The sequence below is a fragment of the Callithrix jacchus genome, chromosome 1 (assembly GCF_049354715.1).
Source record: "Callithrix jacchus isolate 240 chromosome 1, calJac240_pri, whole genome shotgun sequence".
NCBI classification, from domain to species: Eukaryota; Metazoa; Chordata; class Mammalia; order Primates; family Cebidae; genus Callithrix; species Callithrix jacchus.
In genome coordinates, this window is record NC_133502.1 from 159,348,258 (window position 1) to 159,365,263 (window position 17,006).

The 17,006-nt window shown below is 38.3% G+C and overlaps 1 protein-coding gene across 4 annotated transcripts in view; it reads right to left on the reverse strand.

Moving 5' to 3' along the window:
* LPAR1 (lysophosphatidic acid receptor 1) overlaps positions 1 to 17,006 on the reverse strand; it is a 173,384-nt gene that overhangs the window by 123,899 nt on the left and 32,479 nt on the right. The window contains exon 1 of one of the 4 annotated variants that reach the window (XM_035254513.3): positions 2,370 to 2,506. The exons of the other annotated variants lie outside the window; for them this stretch is intronic. The gene's annotated coding sequence lies outside the window, so the exon portion shown is untranslated. Of the gene's footprint in view, positions 1 to 2,369; positions 2,507 to 17,006 lie in introns of those variants that run through there. 4 annotated transcript variants of the gene reach the window in all.

Genomic DNA, 17,006 nt, shown 5'->3' on the forward strand with positions numbered 1-17,006 from the left:
TATAAGAAGACACTGACCCCAAGCTGGGAAAGAGTCCAAACAAGAAGCCCATTTCAAAGCAAAGGACTAAAGTATCTGATAAGTTAAGTGTTTGAAGTGTTCAGTGTTGTTGTTTAAAAACAGTTTTCAGTGCTTTTAATACCTGGCATAAAAAGGCAAATTTGGCATTTTATTTACAAAAATAAAACAATGACTCTTGTCTTTATAATCTTCTGTAATCTATCTGAAACTTATATGGAGGATTAAAGTAAACTTGCAAGGGAAATCGTATTTCAAAACGGAGTGCAAAATTTCACTCTGAGCTCTCTGGTAACGAAAGCAAAAGGGAAAATGAAGAGTTGCATATTAACTATTGAGAGGGAGAGAGAGACGTCATTTTCTTCTACCACATCCTAGTAAGAGTTATTAAATGGTATAAAACATACAAAAATATTAATATGGTATTTCTTCTCCTATCAACCCTCAATGACAGGTGAAGATAAAAATAAATGGTTCTTAGATGGTATAGCACCCATGAAACTTAAACACAAAACAAAACCAGACTTGAACAAAACTTAATCAGGTTTTGATTTAGTAGAGCCTAGACACCTGTATTTTTTTAAGTCTCCTTAATTCTGAAGCATATGTCTAATTACATGCCATTGTCTTAAATCAGAGTTCTTCAAAGATACTTGGACAAGAACAAGTATCTCTTTAGAACAAATGTATTATATTCTAAATTTATTGCTATTAAGTGATCTAACATGATACGAGGTGAGCAGAGCAAGCCTTACTGCAAAATATAGAAACAGTGATTCCTGCATCCTCTCCAAAGTTGATGAGTAAGCTGCTGTGTGAGAGAGAACCAAGACTCTGTATTTTAACAAGCACCCAAAGTGGGTCTAGGTTGAAAGCTAGGGGTGTTAACTAGTACATCACACTGGTGGTTCTCAAACTGTAGTATGTGGCATACAGAATTCAATGGAGGGCTTGTCCAAACACAGATGTATGAGCCCCACCCCAATGTATGTCTTATTCAAAAGCTCTCGGGTGGATCCAAGAAAGTGCATTCACTAACAAGTCCCCAGGTGATGCTGGTGCTGGTCTTGGGGCCACACTTTAAGAACCACTCACTAAACTGTCCATTTAATAAATCAGTGGCCTCACATGGCCTTTAATAAAACTGGAAATAGTAATAATTAAAAATAATATATAATTCAAGACTAAAGTATCTGATAAGTTAAGTGTTTGAAGTGTTCAGTGTTGTTGTTTAAAAACAGTTTTCAGTGCTTTTAATACCTGGCATAAAAAGGCAAATTTGGCATTTTATTTACAAAAATAAAATAAATTGGACTTTCATCCAAATTGAAGGCCGTTCCACCTAGTCAATTATAATGACTGCCAGAAATTTTTTTTTAGGAGAGAACTTTTGAATTATTCAATAAAGACTGTAACTGAAACACTGTGGACCGGTGGAAAAAAGAACTGAGGGCAGGTGTTACCATTTATAAATCTTCGACATTAAAAACACACACACACGTTTAATGAAAATCCTAAGAGCATGTTAAGTTTGAGGAGAACTTCATCCCAGCAAGTGTCTAAAAGAATAAGGAAGCTGCAAAATGTGCCTCCACATGATATGACTTGATCTGTAGCATGAAGCTATTTAGTGTCATCCATCTGAATCTGAATTTTAGAGGGTATCACCAAAGCAACAGATTAAGTTTTGACAAAGTCAATAGTAAGTTCTCCTTAAAGAAAATAAGTAGCCAAAAGAACTGGTCCGAGGCTTCCTAAATTCATTTTCTGTTCATGAGCATAAGCTCATACCATAACTCTACCAGAAACGCAGTATCTAATACATAGATAGATTTCTTAAGTTATTAAATCATAGAGTTAAAAGAAGGCTTAAGGAGGTGGACACAGGTGGGTTTTATATCATTTGGAAATGGAATCTGATCTGTCAAAAGATAACTCCTACATACTACATTATTCTCTGGGTGGCTGCATCAATCCTCTAAAGAAATATTAAAGTCTAAAATCTTTGTGATCAGTGGGCTCAACCCAGAGATATTTTACTAAGATCAAAAGCTGTGGTGAAATTAATAAATCCTGCAAATGGTCATAAAGTGACTTCTGAATAAAGATGACATCAGCCCCAATTCCCCAACATGTCCACACCCAATTTCCAGTTAAAATACACATGAAGACAAAAACTCAAAATAGCTCTGAAACCAAGATAACAGCCAGCCTTTATAAGAACTTGGGAGTAATATCTATTAAGTACAGTGCAGATGGAACTGAATTAAACTGGTGTCCAATGAATACTTTGCTTGATAAAAAAGAACAGCTAGAAATAAATTAGAAGGTTTAGACTTCCCGCATCCTACCTCATTTTTCAGAACACTGGAATGAGCAGGAATGAGTAGCAGCAGCCTCCCCACACTGTGCAGCCCTGCTTTCTAAAACAATCAGCTATCCACTGGTCTTAGCCTTAGTCCGCTCAGGCTGCGATCAAAGCTACCACAGACTGGGTGGCTTAAACAACAAACATTTCTTTCTCACAGAAAGGGCTAGAAGCCCAAGACCAAGGTGCCAACAAAAATGGGCTCTGATGAGGGCCCTCTTCGGGGATGTGATCTGCCATCTTCTCATTGTAGCCTTATAAGTGGAAACAGGGCTAGAGAGCTCTTCTAGGGTCACATTTAATGAACCTCCTAAGAGCATGTTAGGATAGGGTCTTGCTGTCACCCAGGCTGGAGTGGCGCAATCAAAGCTCACCACAGCCTTAAACTCCCGGACCCAAGCGATTCTCCCACCTCAGCCTCCCAGGCAGCTGAAACTACGGGCACACACCACCAACACGGCAGGTTAATTTTTTTTAATTGTTATTAATAGTAGACATGGGGATTTGCTGTGTTACCCAGGTTGATCTCGAACTCTTGAGCTCAAGCAATTCTTCTGCCTCAGCCTCCCAGAGTGCTGGGATTACAGGTGTGAGTCAACATGCCGGGCCTAGGGTCTCTTTTATAAGGTCTCTAATCCCCATTCACGAGGGCAGAGGCCTCATGACCTAATCACCTAATACCATCACCTTGGGGACTGAGAGTTCAACATATGAATTTCAGGGAGACACAATTATCTTCAGTACATAACACTGCTATTCTCCCTTTCTCTCACCCCTTTCTGCAGTTCTGTACAAAGAAGTTTTTTCATAGATCAGTAAGCACAATAAACAATCTACTGGTTGGTTCATGGCCTCCTGAATATGGAAGAACAGTAGTCTAGTTCTAAAGGAGCTGGGAACAAGAATTCTAACATGAAAAATTCCTTGTCACTAGCCAAATCTCTTAGTATCAACTTGTGACTAGGGAAACAATGGGCTCCACTTTGATGGAGTGACTTCTTAGGGGCATGGAGCCAGAGTTTTCTTTTCTTTCAGGAGTCAGGGTCCAGAGCCTCCAGAGGTAGTCACCAGGATCACCCTTGTCAATGGTGCCAGCTGCTCACTTGCACAAAGGCACCAGGCTAAAAGAGAGCCATGGCTGCAATCCAGCAAGGACTGCACCACTCCCCCAGCCATGTGCCTCAGTGTGAGCTGTGCTTGCCCAAAAGAATAAGCCTTCTAAAACCAGGCAGGAACTATGCAGCTAGTATATGGGGTGTGTTTACAACTCCAAAGTCTAGGCCCACATTGTCCAACATTATAGCTACTCTCCTAGGTGCACAGTACAGAAACACAACATACCCATTATTGCAAAAATCTGTTGGACAGTGCCAGAATACTTTCCACAAAAATTATGAAGTGGAAGGAAGCCTTATCACTTTTCAATTAAAATGGAAATAGTCTTATTCCTGCCTACAGAATATAGTCTCCAGAGAGGTCTGTTATTTTGGAGTCAGAATTAAATCTAAATGCCTCTAGAACAACGAAAACATTAAGAGAGTTACTGCACTAAGCTCATAATAACCCCTTTTGTTCACTGCATGTTTACTATTTTTTAATATGCTAAAATCAAACACGTGGAAATGCCAAGCTGTTTTAAATAATACTCCTCAAAAAGGAATAGGGTTCTCATTAGAAGCATTTTCTTTAACATCACGAATAACAAGAATCTTACTATTACTCCTACTATTCAACACAGTGCTAGAGAGCCTAGTTAATTCAATAAAACAAGACAACAATAAAAAACATGAGTAAAAGAGTCAAACTGTCCTTATTTGCAATCCAAATGATTACTAAAATTCAACGTCCAGGGAAGTCTGCAGATAAACCTGCTCCTAAATTTCCAATGAAATGCTAAGGACCAAAATAGCCAAGACAAATTAAGAGAACAGAGGTAGAGGACTTGATCTACCAAAGGGTAAGGCATATAAAAAGCCATGTAATGAAGGTAATGTGACAATTGTACCAGACTAAACATTCAGAGGTACACAGAGTCTCAAACAGTGTTACATAAATGATACACATGACATTACAGTGGGGACATAAAAGGACTAGAAAAAAAATGGTTCTAAGGCAAAAGGAAAAATGTACATAGTCAGCCACTCCAACTTCACAGCATACACAGAACTAACATCCAGATGGATTAAAGAAGGCCTGAACATGATTTGACTGGCCTAGGGGAACTCCAGCATCATGCTGGTGTCTTATTTCCTTTTGCTTCGCTTCTGACTCTTCTACTGTTACTCTGTGCTAACTATCTCATATAGGGAAAGCTGCCTATATTTCCTGAAATGATACAGAAACAAGAAGTTAAAAGTTGATCATGCTTAAAGATCTCTTTTATACCTAAAACTAACCCCTGGCTTCCTTCCACTTCCTTCCACTTCCTGATTAGCAGACAGATTAAAAGCTCAATTAGAATTCTGTTTTTAAAAAATTATATATATAGCTTCTCAAAGAACATATAAGATGCTAATAAATATCCTGGATAAAAACTTCCAAAATGACTAATAAATACCCTGGATAGAAACTTCCATATAAAAATTCATATAAATGTAGACAACAAATGCAGAATAAGAGTTTGCTTTTAATATATGCTAACCTTCTTTAGAAGTTAAATATTTTACCTCGAAATAACCATGGTTTTTAAAATTCTGTCTTGGGACTTTCTCCTTGGTTTATAGCTCCTTTTTACTTTATGTAACACTTACGTGTTTCGGCTGATTAACAACAACTATGCAGGAACATTCAATTCCAGAGGCAATTTCAATGTAGTCATTGATAAACTACAAACTATCATAATAAAACTGTTTAATTTACTTTAAAAAGGAATAGAGTTATAATCACATATTCATCTATCATACTTTTCTTGTACATTTCCCTTGAGAAATCAATTTTAAACTTCTAAACCACCTCAATCTACATACTTAACAGTAAATCACAGTAATATATATATGCATTCTGGGTCTCTTGAGGCAAAACAAGCATTTAATTTTACCAGACACTATTCACGGGGTGTCAAAGTTAATCACAAAACCAGAAGTATGGCTTAATGTGGGAACATATTTCTGAACTTATCATTAAATATTCATTGCTTTTTGAAAGCTAAATAGGTAAGTATTCTCTTATTACTAATCGAAATTAGGATAAACCAGGGGACCTAATACTATAGAAACAGAATTTTTTCTGCTAAGGCTAATGCAACAAAGCAATTACAACTTTCAGTAAAAGAGGAATACAGGTCTTTGCTCTAGAAAGATGTGTTCATCAAAAGTCTAAAGCACTGTAGATCTGTATATCTGTGGTTCTAACTTCTCGGTAAAATATGAAGGGGGTCAGGCATGGTGGCTCACACCTATAATCCCAGCACTTCGTGAGCCTGAGACAGAAGCATTGCTTGAGGCCAGGAGTCTGAGACCAGCCTGGTCAACATGGCAAGGCCCCATCTCTATAAAAAATAAAAATAAAATATGAAGTGTTGGTTACAAGAAACCTCATTTGTATACCCAGACAAGACATTCTGGAAATCCAGGCAGATCATCAGGAGCCCATTTGAAACAGGAATCCCTGATCCTGTGCAATCAATTGTAAATTAAGCAGTTTTATTATGATAGTTTGTATTTTATCAATGACTACATTAAAATTGCCTCTGGAACTGAATGTTCCTGCGATGCTGTATAACAGCATCAGCTGAAAAGTCTAAGTGTTATATAAAGTAAAGTATTTAAATCACAGAGATTCAGTCTCAAACTGAGAAGGAAGGACTATGGCTGTCCCTATCCCTGGAGTTTAGTAGGCAAGCCAGAACACTCCAGAGTAAGAGAGCCAACACAGCCACCCTCAAATCTCAAGTAAAGGCTGAAAAGAGTGAGACCAGCAGGGTGGCATACAAATCTACTTAGAAACCATTCTCTGGGGACAATGAATGTAATTTGCTTAATAGAGTGAACCACAAACCAAAAGAGAAAGGGCTATCTTGGGTGCAAAACACACAGGCATCCCTGAGGTTACCCTAAAGAGTTTGATTATTTGGAAGAAAAATCTCCTTCTCTTTGGGGATGGGAATACATAAGGTGGCCTATTATTTGGGGTTCAGTGACTAAAAAGTGGTGGCTGTAATAACAGAAATGGCAGTCACCCAGGAGCCAGTGCAGTGTGGCCAGGTCAGGAGCTTCCTCCTCCACCATCCCACAGATCTGGACGATTAAAACCAAACCATTCTCTGTGGGAGTTAGGGAGAGACACTGCAGCCACATAGCCTAGGAATTATTCCCCAAACCTCCAGCTGTATCTCAGATTTATATGGCCCACAAAAACAGAAATGTAATGGTAACAATAATTAGGCTAAGAATTCATAACTCAAAAATAACTAAATGTATCCACATATGTCGTGGACCACTATTCCAACTGACATGTAATATTCATACTGTTCCTAGTGTCAAAGTCACATTAACTATTTCAAAAAAAGTTCATCCCCCAACAACTCAGACTTAAGAAAAAGTAATCATTTCATAAGAGTATCATCAAGGCTCCATCCTTCACCCAGTACATGGCTGCCCTGTTCTCTGTGCATGTCTTGATCCTCCAGTGATAGTCACCATCACCAATTTGGGCTAACAGTAACTTTGCAAAACATCTCTCCATTCATCCTAGTCTTCAGCTGGCCACATCTTGTTTTGAACTGCAGTTTACTTCACTCAGTTATTCTCTCTTCTGTGGCTTCAGTTTTGTTCTCTCCTCAGTTCCCCGTCCTCAGAATATATACATGCTAAATTTCCTATTCAAAAAAGCAAAAGTACTCCCCTTGACCACAACTTCTTTCTCTTCCTTCTCTCCCATCCCCCTCCCCAATTCTCCCTTTTCAAGGCCCAGGACACTGAAGAAACTTATTGCTTTCACATTTTTACATGATGAACCATGGCTTCCTCCACCCCAACTCAAAACCTTAAGATCACTGTCCTCTAAAAATGATCTTTCTCTGACCTTACCTTACTTGACCTTTTGTTGGCATTTTGCATCATTAATCACTTTTTAATCTTGGCCTACTCACGCCACCATGCTCCCTTGATTCTAATCCAACTTTGTGATAGCCTTTTCTCAAGCTTCTTTGCAGGACCCTCTTCCTCTGATGACTGGGAAATGTTGGCTTACCCCCAAGCTCTGTACTCAGCCCTTTCCAATTCTACTTCTGCTTACTCTCCTTAGGCCATCTTATCCATACCAATAAATTCCACAGACACTTACAGGCTGGTGATGCTTAAGTATGCATCCCCATTCCAAAACATAGTCCAGGCATTCCAACTTAAATAGATTCAAATCCATTCTTGGCTGGGCATGGTGGCTCATGCCTGTAATCTCAGCCCTTTGTGGGGGGTGAAGTGGGAGGATCACTTGAGTCCACCAAGCTGAGACCAGCCTAGGCAACAAAGACTCCATCTCTATAAAAAACAAAAAATAAAATAATTTTTAAAAAAATAGCCAGGTGTGATGGCATGTGCCTGTGGTCCAGGTACTCTAAAGTCTGAAGCAGAAGGATTGCTTGAGGCCAGGAGGTCGAAGCTGCAGTGAGCTGTTATCACGACACTGTACTCCAGCCTGGGCGTCTCAAAAAAAAACTTTTCTCCTTCAGCCCCTGCTGTCACTTGCTTTGTTCAAGTTACCTCCCCTGGACAACTGCAAAGGTCTCTATCTCTAATCTCATTTCATCTCTCCGTCTTTCTCCAATGTAATCTCTTGCAATTATCTAACAAAACTGTGGAAATCCTTTCAATTGTTAAGAATTGGGAGGGAGGTGGGCCAGGCATGGCAGGTCATGCCTATAACCCCAGCACTGTAAAAAGAACTGGGGGGAAGGAAGCAAACTTCAGAGTCCTTTGTACATTCCACCAGACCTCCCTGATCCAGCCTCTGCCTTGCCTACTAGCAAGTCTTGCATTATTTACTAACAAAACTACCTGGAGTTCCTAGAAAACACCGTGTTACTTCATGGCTTCCATATCCTGTTTTCACAATTTCACAATTGCCTTCCACTGCCTATCCACAAGGTAGACTACCCTTTATCTTTCAATCTTCCAATGTCCAGCTGATGTCTCAAGAGTCTCCTTCTTAATCACTGCCACACACACATCAGCAGCAGTGTGTTGGTGTGCCCTGCTATATGCCATCACCTCTGTACCTTGCACATAGGTCATAACATTCATCATACTAAACCCTATTCAGTTATGAGGCAACTGCTGGACTTTAAGCTTCCTGAGGTTAAAGCCAGCACTATAATTACTTCCTTATTCTAATGCTCAGTGTGTCTGGCAATACAGACGGTGCTCAATAAAGACTTACTGAACAAGAAAAGGAGGAATTAATGAAGGCATACAGCCACTAGAAATGAAAAATGAACTGAAGAACTGGTTTGCCCAAAAGCACAAGTATTCTAACACAACTTTTTCCTGTCCAATGATTTCCTTCATGCATGCATGCATGCATGCAAAAGCCTGTACACAAGACACAAAAATGCTGATAACATAATCTTCCCAGATTTCTCAAGTCACTGCAAACCCTGATTATGCAAGAGCCTTCCTAGTCAATCCCACACATTTCGTTCCCAATGGCCATTAGGAAGAAAAAGAAACATACACAAAATGTTGGGAAATGATCCTCCAAAGGTTAAGCATTATAATTAACCTTCTATCTTAGCACATCCTTTATTTTATTCCTTCTTCCTTAACACACTCAATTGCCTTTTCAATCATGAATTTGGAGTTCACCGTTGCCTGTGCAAACATCTATGTTACCAATTCCATGCCATGGCAATTCCATATTCAATAGTTACAGACTCAACACACAAAAAATTTCCAAATAATTTGGCTTGATCCAAATCACACCTCCAAATAGGCATACAGGCAAGCCAACTCAAATAAATTCACAGGGGAATAAGGTAAAATATAAATCTATACAGCACATAAACACATTTTTATGCATTAGAATTAAGTATGAAAAATAAAGCCTTAAGAGATCTAGAAGAAAATAGAGTAGAACGATTATACAATCCCAGATTGAGAGGAGGTTATTTTAGCATAAGGCCAAAGAAAAGACAGATAAAGGTAATTATCTAAAATAGTTTGGATATCTGTCTCCCCCCAAATCTCACATTGAAATGTAATCCCCAGTGTTATAGATGGGGCCTGATGGGAGATGTTTGGATCTTGGGGACAGATCCCTCATGAATGGTTCTGGACCATCCTCTTGGTGATCAGTGATCTGACTTCTCTCAAGATATGGTCATTTAAAAGCATGTGGCATCTCTCCCCAACTAACTCACTCCTTCTCTCCCTGTCTCTACTCTCTTTCTCTCTCTCACTGGTGCTTGCTTGCCCCCGTTTTCACCATGTGAAGTAACTCCTCCTCCTTCACCTTCTGCAATGACTGTAAATTTTGTGAGGCCTCCCCAGAAGCCGAGCAGATGCCATAACCATGCTTCCTGTACAGTCCGCAGAACTGTAAGCCAATTAAACTTTTCTTTAAAAACTACCCAGTCTACCATGCAAAAATGGCCTAATACACTACCTAAACATTTAAAGCTTCATTATATTTTAAAAAGTCTATGTGAAAAATCCATTATATCACATGATAAACTGTTAACATTCTTAAAGTTTTAAAAATGACAATTATATATTTTAAATATATAAACAAGTAGACTTTTAGATGAACATCCTAATAGAAAAATAATTGATAAACATATGCAGGAAATTTATGAGAAATAATACAAATGATCAATGAGCATAAGAAAAATTGTACCTAATTCAAGTAATTAAATAAATCTGATTTTAAAAATAAAATGCCATTGTCCCAACACATTGATTATTTTTCTAAATTTCTAATATTCAGGTTAACGAAGTTGCTGCACTTTCGAGCACTGTGATCAGCGGTTTCAGTATGGAACAATCTCATTCTGTCCCTGCAGAATGATTCTGGCAATATGTATCAAAAGTCGGGCCAACATACCCTATGACCTAGCAATTCAAGATGTTTATCAAAATGTTCATCAGCAATCTATGCAAACTTATCTATTTAGGACAATCATTACAAAACCCTAATAGTGAAATTGAAAGCAACTTTAAAGTTTCAAGAAGTGATAAGAGGCCGAGTACAATGGCTCACACTTGTTAATTCCCGCACTTTGGGAGGCCAAGGCAGGTCAGGAGTTCAAGACTAGCCTGGCCAACATGGTGAAAGCCCAACTCTACTAAAAATACAAAAATTAACTGGGTGTGATGGTGGGCACCTGCAATCCAATCTACTCGGGAGGCTGGGGCAGGTGAATCACTCAAATCCGGGAGGTAAATGTTGCAGTGAGCTGAGATTGTGCCACTGTACTCCAACCTGGGCAGCAGAACAAGACTATGTCTCAAAAAAAATGTTATTAAGTAAATAACAACATATTTCAAGGATAAAATACATCCTACTATTTTAAAGTCACACTGTAAACTTATTTTCCCAGAATACTTGGAGCAAAATACAGTGAAAACTCTTCTAGCACAAAAACATGTAAAACTGCTATGTGTGTATGCATACACAAGCACACACCTCTACCTCTGTAAATGCCTACCCAAGTTGGCAAAAGTCATGAATCTCCCAAGAAGCAAAAATAAGTCAGAAGTCAGCTGGGAAAAGAAAACAAAACTATGGAGTCTGTCAGCTGGTTATATCCCAATAATTGCAGGTGACTTTGAGTTTTGGCTTTTAAAAGCAGAAATCAAGTGAAAAATAGAAATCAAATCAAAGACCTCTGCAAAAAGCTGGGACATCTTACCCTTAACAGCTGAACTAATAGGAAAAATACTGACCCATGTCACCCAGGGAGAGGGTCAGAAAATGTGACTGTCTCACACATGGATCTAGGTAGTAAAGAGTCACCCTTGAGAATTTATATCCAGACATTTGCTCTTAATAAACGGGATGACCTGAATTCCTACTGCTGGTTTAGCCACCCAAAAACCTCAAGCTGATAATTCAATCTGATGTGGACATGGGTTGAGAGTGTCTTTAATGCATCAAATAGAAGAAAATACAAATTATTTCTGAACTGATTTACCTTAAGTTCTCAAAGAATTCCCAGAGAAAAGGTTCCTAGAAACATGAGTTTACACTGGGGGAGTGGGGAGTGAGGTGGGATCATAAAGCACATACAAAAACAAGACAACACTTAGAAGAGTCATCAAAAAGAAGAAATAGCAGAAATAGACCCACAAAGTCTACAGATACTGGAATTTCAAATGCAGACTATAAAATAAAAATGTCTGACAGGTTTAAAACTAAGAGGGTATATGAAAAGATCATATATTAAAAATGACAATACAACTTTTAAGAAAATGTAGAGGGTTCCTAAAATAAAAATAGAAACAGTATTCCTAGAAATAAAAAAATACAGTATTTCAAATTAGAAATTCAGCAGGTGAGTAATACATCTGATTAAGTGCAATTGAAGAGATAATTAGTAAACTGGACCATCACTACAAGCAAATTGCACAGAGGCACAGAGGAGAAGTCTCAAAGTGTTTAGAGTTAGGAATGAGATTTTTTAAAATCCATACCAAAACAAATTTTATCGAGCATTTATTGACAGAAAAATATTTGATACATTGCTAAATATTTTGTTAAAAGCCACAAAGCAATATGTACTTGTGTCATTTTTATTTTTTGACAAGTTGGGGTTTATAGATATAAATGTACATATTTAGAAGAATGGTAAAAATGTTTGAGTGGAAATATTTCAGTCCATTTCTTATTTATATTTTTATATTTTTCAGGGTTCTGAATTATATATGAATCACTTTTATAGTAAAAAAACATTATTTAAAAATCAACAGAAAATAATACTGGTGTGTGTGTGTGTGTAAAATGACATATACCAAAACTGTTAATAACAACTATTTCTAGTTTGTGAGAATTTCATGATTTGGATGATTTTTACCTATAATTTCTAATCAATAATTGAATACATTGTGTGTCTAAATATGGAGGGGAAAAGACTTGGTACTTAAAAATATTAATAGAGGTTTTATTATGGATGCTAAGTTACTATGATTTATAATTTTTATATTTTGCAAATTCCCATTTGTTTTTGTTGTTTATATAGTTTTTATTTTACATATTTTCATTTCTCATTTCACAATTAGGAAAAGATATATACATATATATGCATGTGTGGATACATAGATAGGTCAGCTGGCCTCAGAATTGTCTATAAAACTTTGTGAAAAAAAATCTCATTTTAAAATTGAAAGTGAATATGTAATATATCTATATATTTATATACAATGTTTTCAGAGACTTGCAACGTCATGGGAAAGCAATGCCTTTCAATGTTAAAATTTTAAAGCACAGAACAAAAACACATGCAGATCTTATAAACATCTTGCAGAGGAATAACAGGCAGAAATTATAGGAGAATGTTAACAGTGGCTGTCCCTGGTGCCCCAGTTCCCTTCTTGCATTAATATCTGGGGAAGGGGAGAACAAGAGAGCCAGTCAGAGTTTCTTGATGTTGACACACATCTGGCCTCAATTTTGATTCTTGGGAACCAGAGCAGTGGAAGCATGAGGATCAGGAAAATAAGGTAGGGGCTAAAACCACCTATCTTAAAACATGTTAAAATGTACAATCACTTAGGTGAATTAGAGGCAAAAAGTCAACATTTACTATGGCCTTTCAAGATAAGAAAAAAGGACCAGTGCAACCAAGAAAAGAGAAAAGCCGATAAGGCTTAGCTGTTGCTAATGTCATTAACTTTTCTTAATGACATAAAAACCCACATCAGACAAATCTTTTTGGTACACTACCCTTGAACTGGAAACCACAGATTTTAATCTCTAATTTATTCAGGAATAAAAAATCAGATCACAGGCAACACACTTCCATGTGACTTTAAATGTGTATTATTAGCTAATGATAGGAAAACCTCACATTGCCTAGTTGAGTTCACATAAAATGTCATGACTTCCCTTCTCCTTCCAGAAACAGATCTCTGAAAGCAGATCCCTAAAGAATACTAAATATCAGCCAAAAACTTTATTCTATCCCACGTTCCTCTGATCTTTGAAAAAGTGATTCTGCAGTGTTTTCCAAATTCACAGCAGACACAATGTATAAACATCAAATCATCAAAGACAGTTCAAGAGAATGCTTCACTTTTAGAAACACTACAAACTAAACTTAAGAGCTTCTACACCTGCAAATAATAAACTTCAAAGGCAGTCCAAACTATCCTGGCATTTGTCATTTGTGGGCATAAGTGTGTGTAGTGGGTCTAAGTCTGAGCTTGGTTTTAATAATCAACTGACTGACTATAGTTTAACTAGTCTTATTTCAGCCTTGATTTCTTGTAGAGTGTCCTAAAACTATTTTAACTGTGTTGTTCATAAATTTTATAGCATCTCATGATCAGAAGAAAACTTCTGAGGTCATTTAGTTCTACATCTTATCCAATGCTTTAGACACTGCAGAATCTATTCTCTACGATGTCTGCTGGAACACTTCCAATAATGGGAAGCTCACTACCTTCCAAGGCCAGCAGTGAGGTCCTTGGACAGGCAGTTTGCTAGAAATTCTCTCTCAAATGTAGTTCAGATTATCCTGACTGAAAAACCCAACCTTGGGACCCAGCTACTCTTTTGTAACCAAACTGAATCCCATTTTTCAAACACTTCAATGCTTATCAGGCTGATGAAGATAGAGATCAGATTGTCTGTTTTTTCTTTCCTCTGTCTCATAATTCTATTCTGTAGATCCTTTACACTTATTTCCACTTTTCACTGAGAACACTACGGCTGATTTATTCCATCCTTCAAGGATGACACCTAAAACACAAATGGTACCCTTGCTGGCTGGTTCTGACCAGTCTAGAATATGACGAAACCCACTTGCTCTTAATGTTTAGATATGAGGTGTTTGGAGAGCACACTATAATGAAAACAAAAGTTTACAGTCTGACAAAACAGCTATTTCAAATAGGCCCAACTTTAAAAAATGCTGTTACCATGAGATGGAAAATAATAAAAAGTAAAGTTCCAAATCCACTGTTTCTCAAAGAATATATGGCCCATCAATTGTCTGTTAAAAATGCAGACTCTTGGCTAGGTGCAGTGGCTCATGCCTTTAATCCCAACACTCTGGGAGGCCAAGGCAGAAGGATCATTTGAGCCCAGGTATTCAAGACCAGCCTGGACAACATAGCGAGACCTTATCTCTACAAAAAAATTTAAAGATTAGCCAGGCATGGTGCTGCATACCTGTGATCCCAGCTAGTCAGGTAGCTGAGGTGAAAGAATTGCTTGAGCCTTGGCGGTCAAGGCTGCGGTGAGAAGTTATCGTGCCACGGCACTGCAGCCTGGACAACAGAGCAAAACCCTGTCTCAAAAAAAAAAAAAAAAAAAAAAAGCAGAGTCCTGGATCCTTCTCAAATTGTCTGAATCATAAACGGTAAGCAGGCTGAAAACTCTGCATTTAAATACACAACTCTGGCATTTCTGATGACAGTAAACAGTGAGAACAGCCTTACCCCATGCTGGCCAAATTGTTATCGCCTTAACAAACACAAACACACATACAGACACACACCCCCACTCAGTATCTTGGCAGTCCATAAAAGCGGAAGTAAATCTGGGTTGGTCTCAGTTGATGGTAAAGCTGGGATTAGAGTGAGACCTTGGTAATCACATCTTTCAGTTCCAGTCCAAGCTTGTCCCCTAAAAAAGAAAACAATATCTGGGATGTGGTAGCAGGATGAGACCGAGTTTTAAATGGGGTTGATAGGGCATAATAAAGACCCTAAAATAAAGGAATTACTCATTCACACTTGATCTTTTGAGGTTGGTGGTAAAAAACTACGAAAGTGTTCAATCGAAAGAAGTATGCCAAAAGAGAGGAGAGGAAGGGCCGGGCATGGTGGCTCACACCTGTAATCCCAGCACTTTGGGAGGCCGAGGAGGGTAGATCACGAGGTCAAGAGATCAAGATCATCCTGGTCAACATGGTGAAACCCCATCTCTACTAAAAATACAAAAAATTAGCTGGGCACGGTGGCATGTGCCTGTAATCCTAGCTACTCAGGAGGTTGAGGCAGGAGAATTGCCTGAACCCAGGAGGTGGAGGTTGTGGTGAGCGAAGATCGCGCCATTGCACTCCAGCCTGGGTAACAAGAACGAAACTCCGTCTCAAAAAAAAAAAAAAAAAAGAGAGAGGAGAGGAAGGAAGGAAGGAAAATCTCAAGTAACAGTAACGGGAGATTCCTGTATCTGGTCAGGGCAGACCAGCTGGGTTCAGCCTGTAACTTCGTGAAAGGTCTAGAATTTCACTCTCACAACTTTAATTTTCAAATGTTCTTCTGTTAATATCAAGCTTTATGTGATTTAGAAAACATTCTCCCCTAAACAAGCAAACTCATGATGAAAGTTACCGATATCTGCATTTGCTGTAACAAGAACAACAAAAAACACATTCAAGGATTTTTTTTGATTCCAGGATGAGGATCAGATTTATTTCCTCATTGAAAAAGAAGACATTCTAACGATGAAGGCCAAAAGTGCTTGCACAATTCTTTTTGTTTTTGGGGTCCTAGTTTTAAAAAGTACACTTCATTCCAGTTCTAAATACACATGCAAACTACAGACAAAACATCCTACCACAAAACTAAAACTGAAAATGTCCACAACCAACCAATCCACAATAAAGAGGTTAAACACCAAACCCGAAATGGTAAATGTAATAACCATGACCCTCACCATGTGGTAAAAGATGAATCCAATTAATGTTACCTTAAAAAGAACTTAAGTAACTCCTTCCTGTCCTAATTGCCCATTATAAGCCTCACAAGCCAGCTGTTTGGTGGAGACAAATCTGTGACATTCAGCAAAGCGGTTCTGACCAAAGTACCACTTTACCCTGCGTGAACTCTATGAAACAAGCGTTAATGGATTCCAAAGGTACTTAAAGAGGCTATAAGCTGTCAAACATTTACAATTACAATGGGATCAATAAAAATGGGATTGTTAGATGGCATTTTCCACATTGCTCTATTCTTCTGATTCCAAAAAGAAAAAGAAAAAAAAAGGGGAGATCAGGGAGCCGTGACTCAAAATAATGACATTTTGTTAAATTCTGAGGCTGGAAGTAACCTTAAAGGTTATCTAGTAAATCTCCCCAACCTTCATTCCCTCTTGCAAACAACTCAAAGATCAGGTAAGTCATTATCGAGGGCAATTTCATCACACCAAACAGTCGGACCTGTCAAGTTAGTTTCTGAACTGACTATACCACTTAGCCCCTCATCACTCAGAATTGCCTGTGACACTTCAAAATCTCCCTTTACAGCTGAAACGGTGCATCTATGCAGCTGTTTGCACTCACACACACTATTTCAGCCCTCCAAAATAGCCAGCCTCCTGCTTCCTCCATTCTTTCCTGTTCACCAGCCCTATCCAAGGTCAATTCTCACAATGCCCAGCCTAAATACCATGATCAGCCCTCTGGGTTCCCCTCACACCAGCCTGCTACCTCCCATGCTCCTTTCTGCCAGTCTGCCCTTTA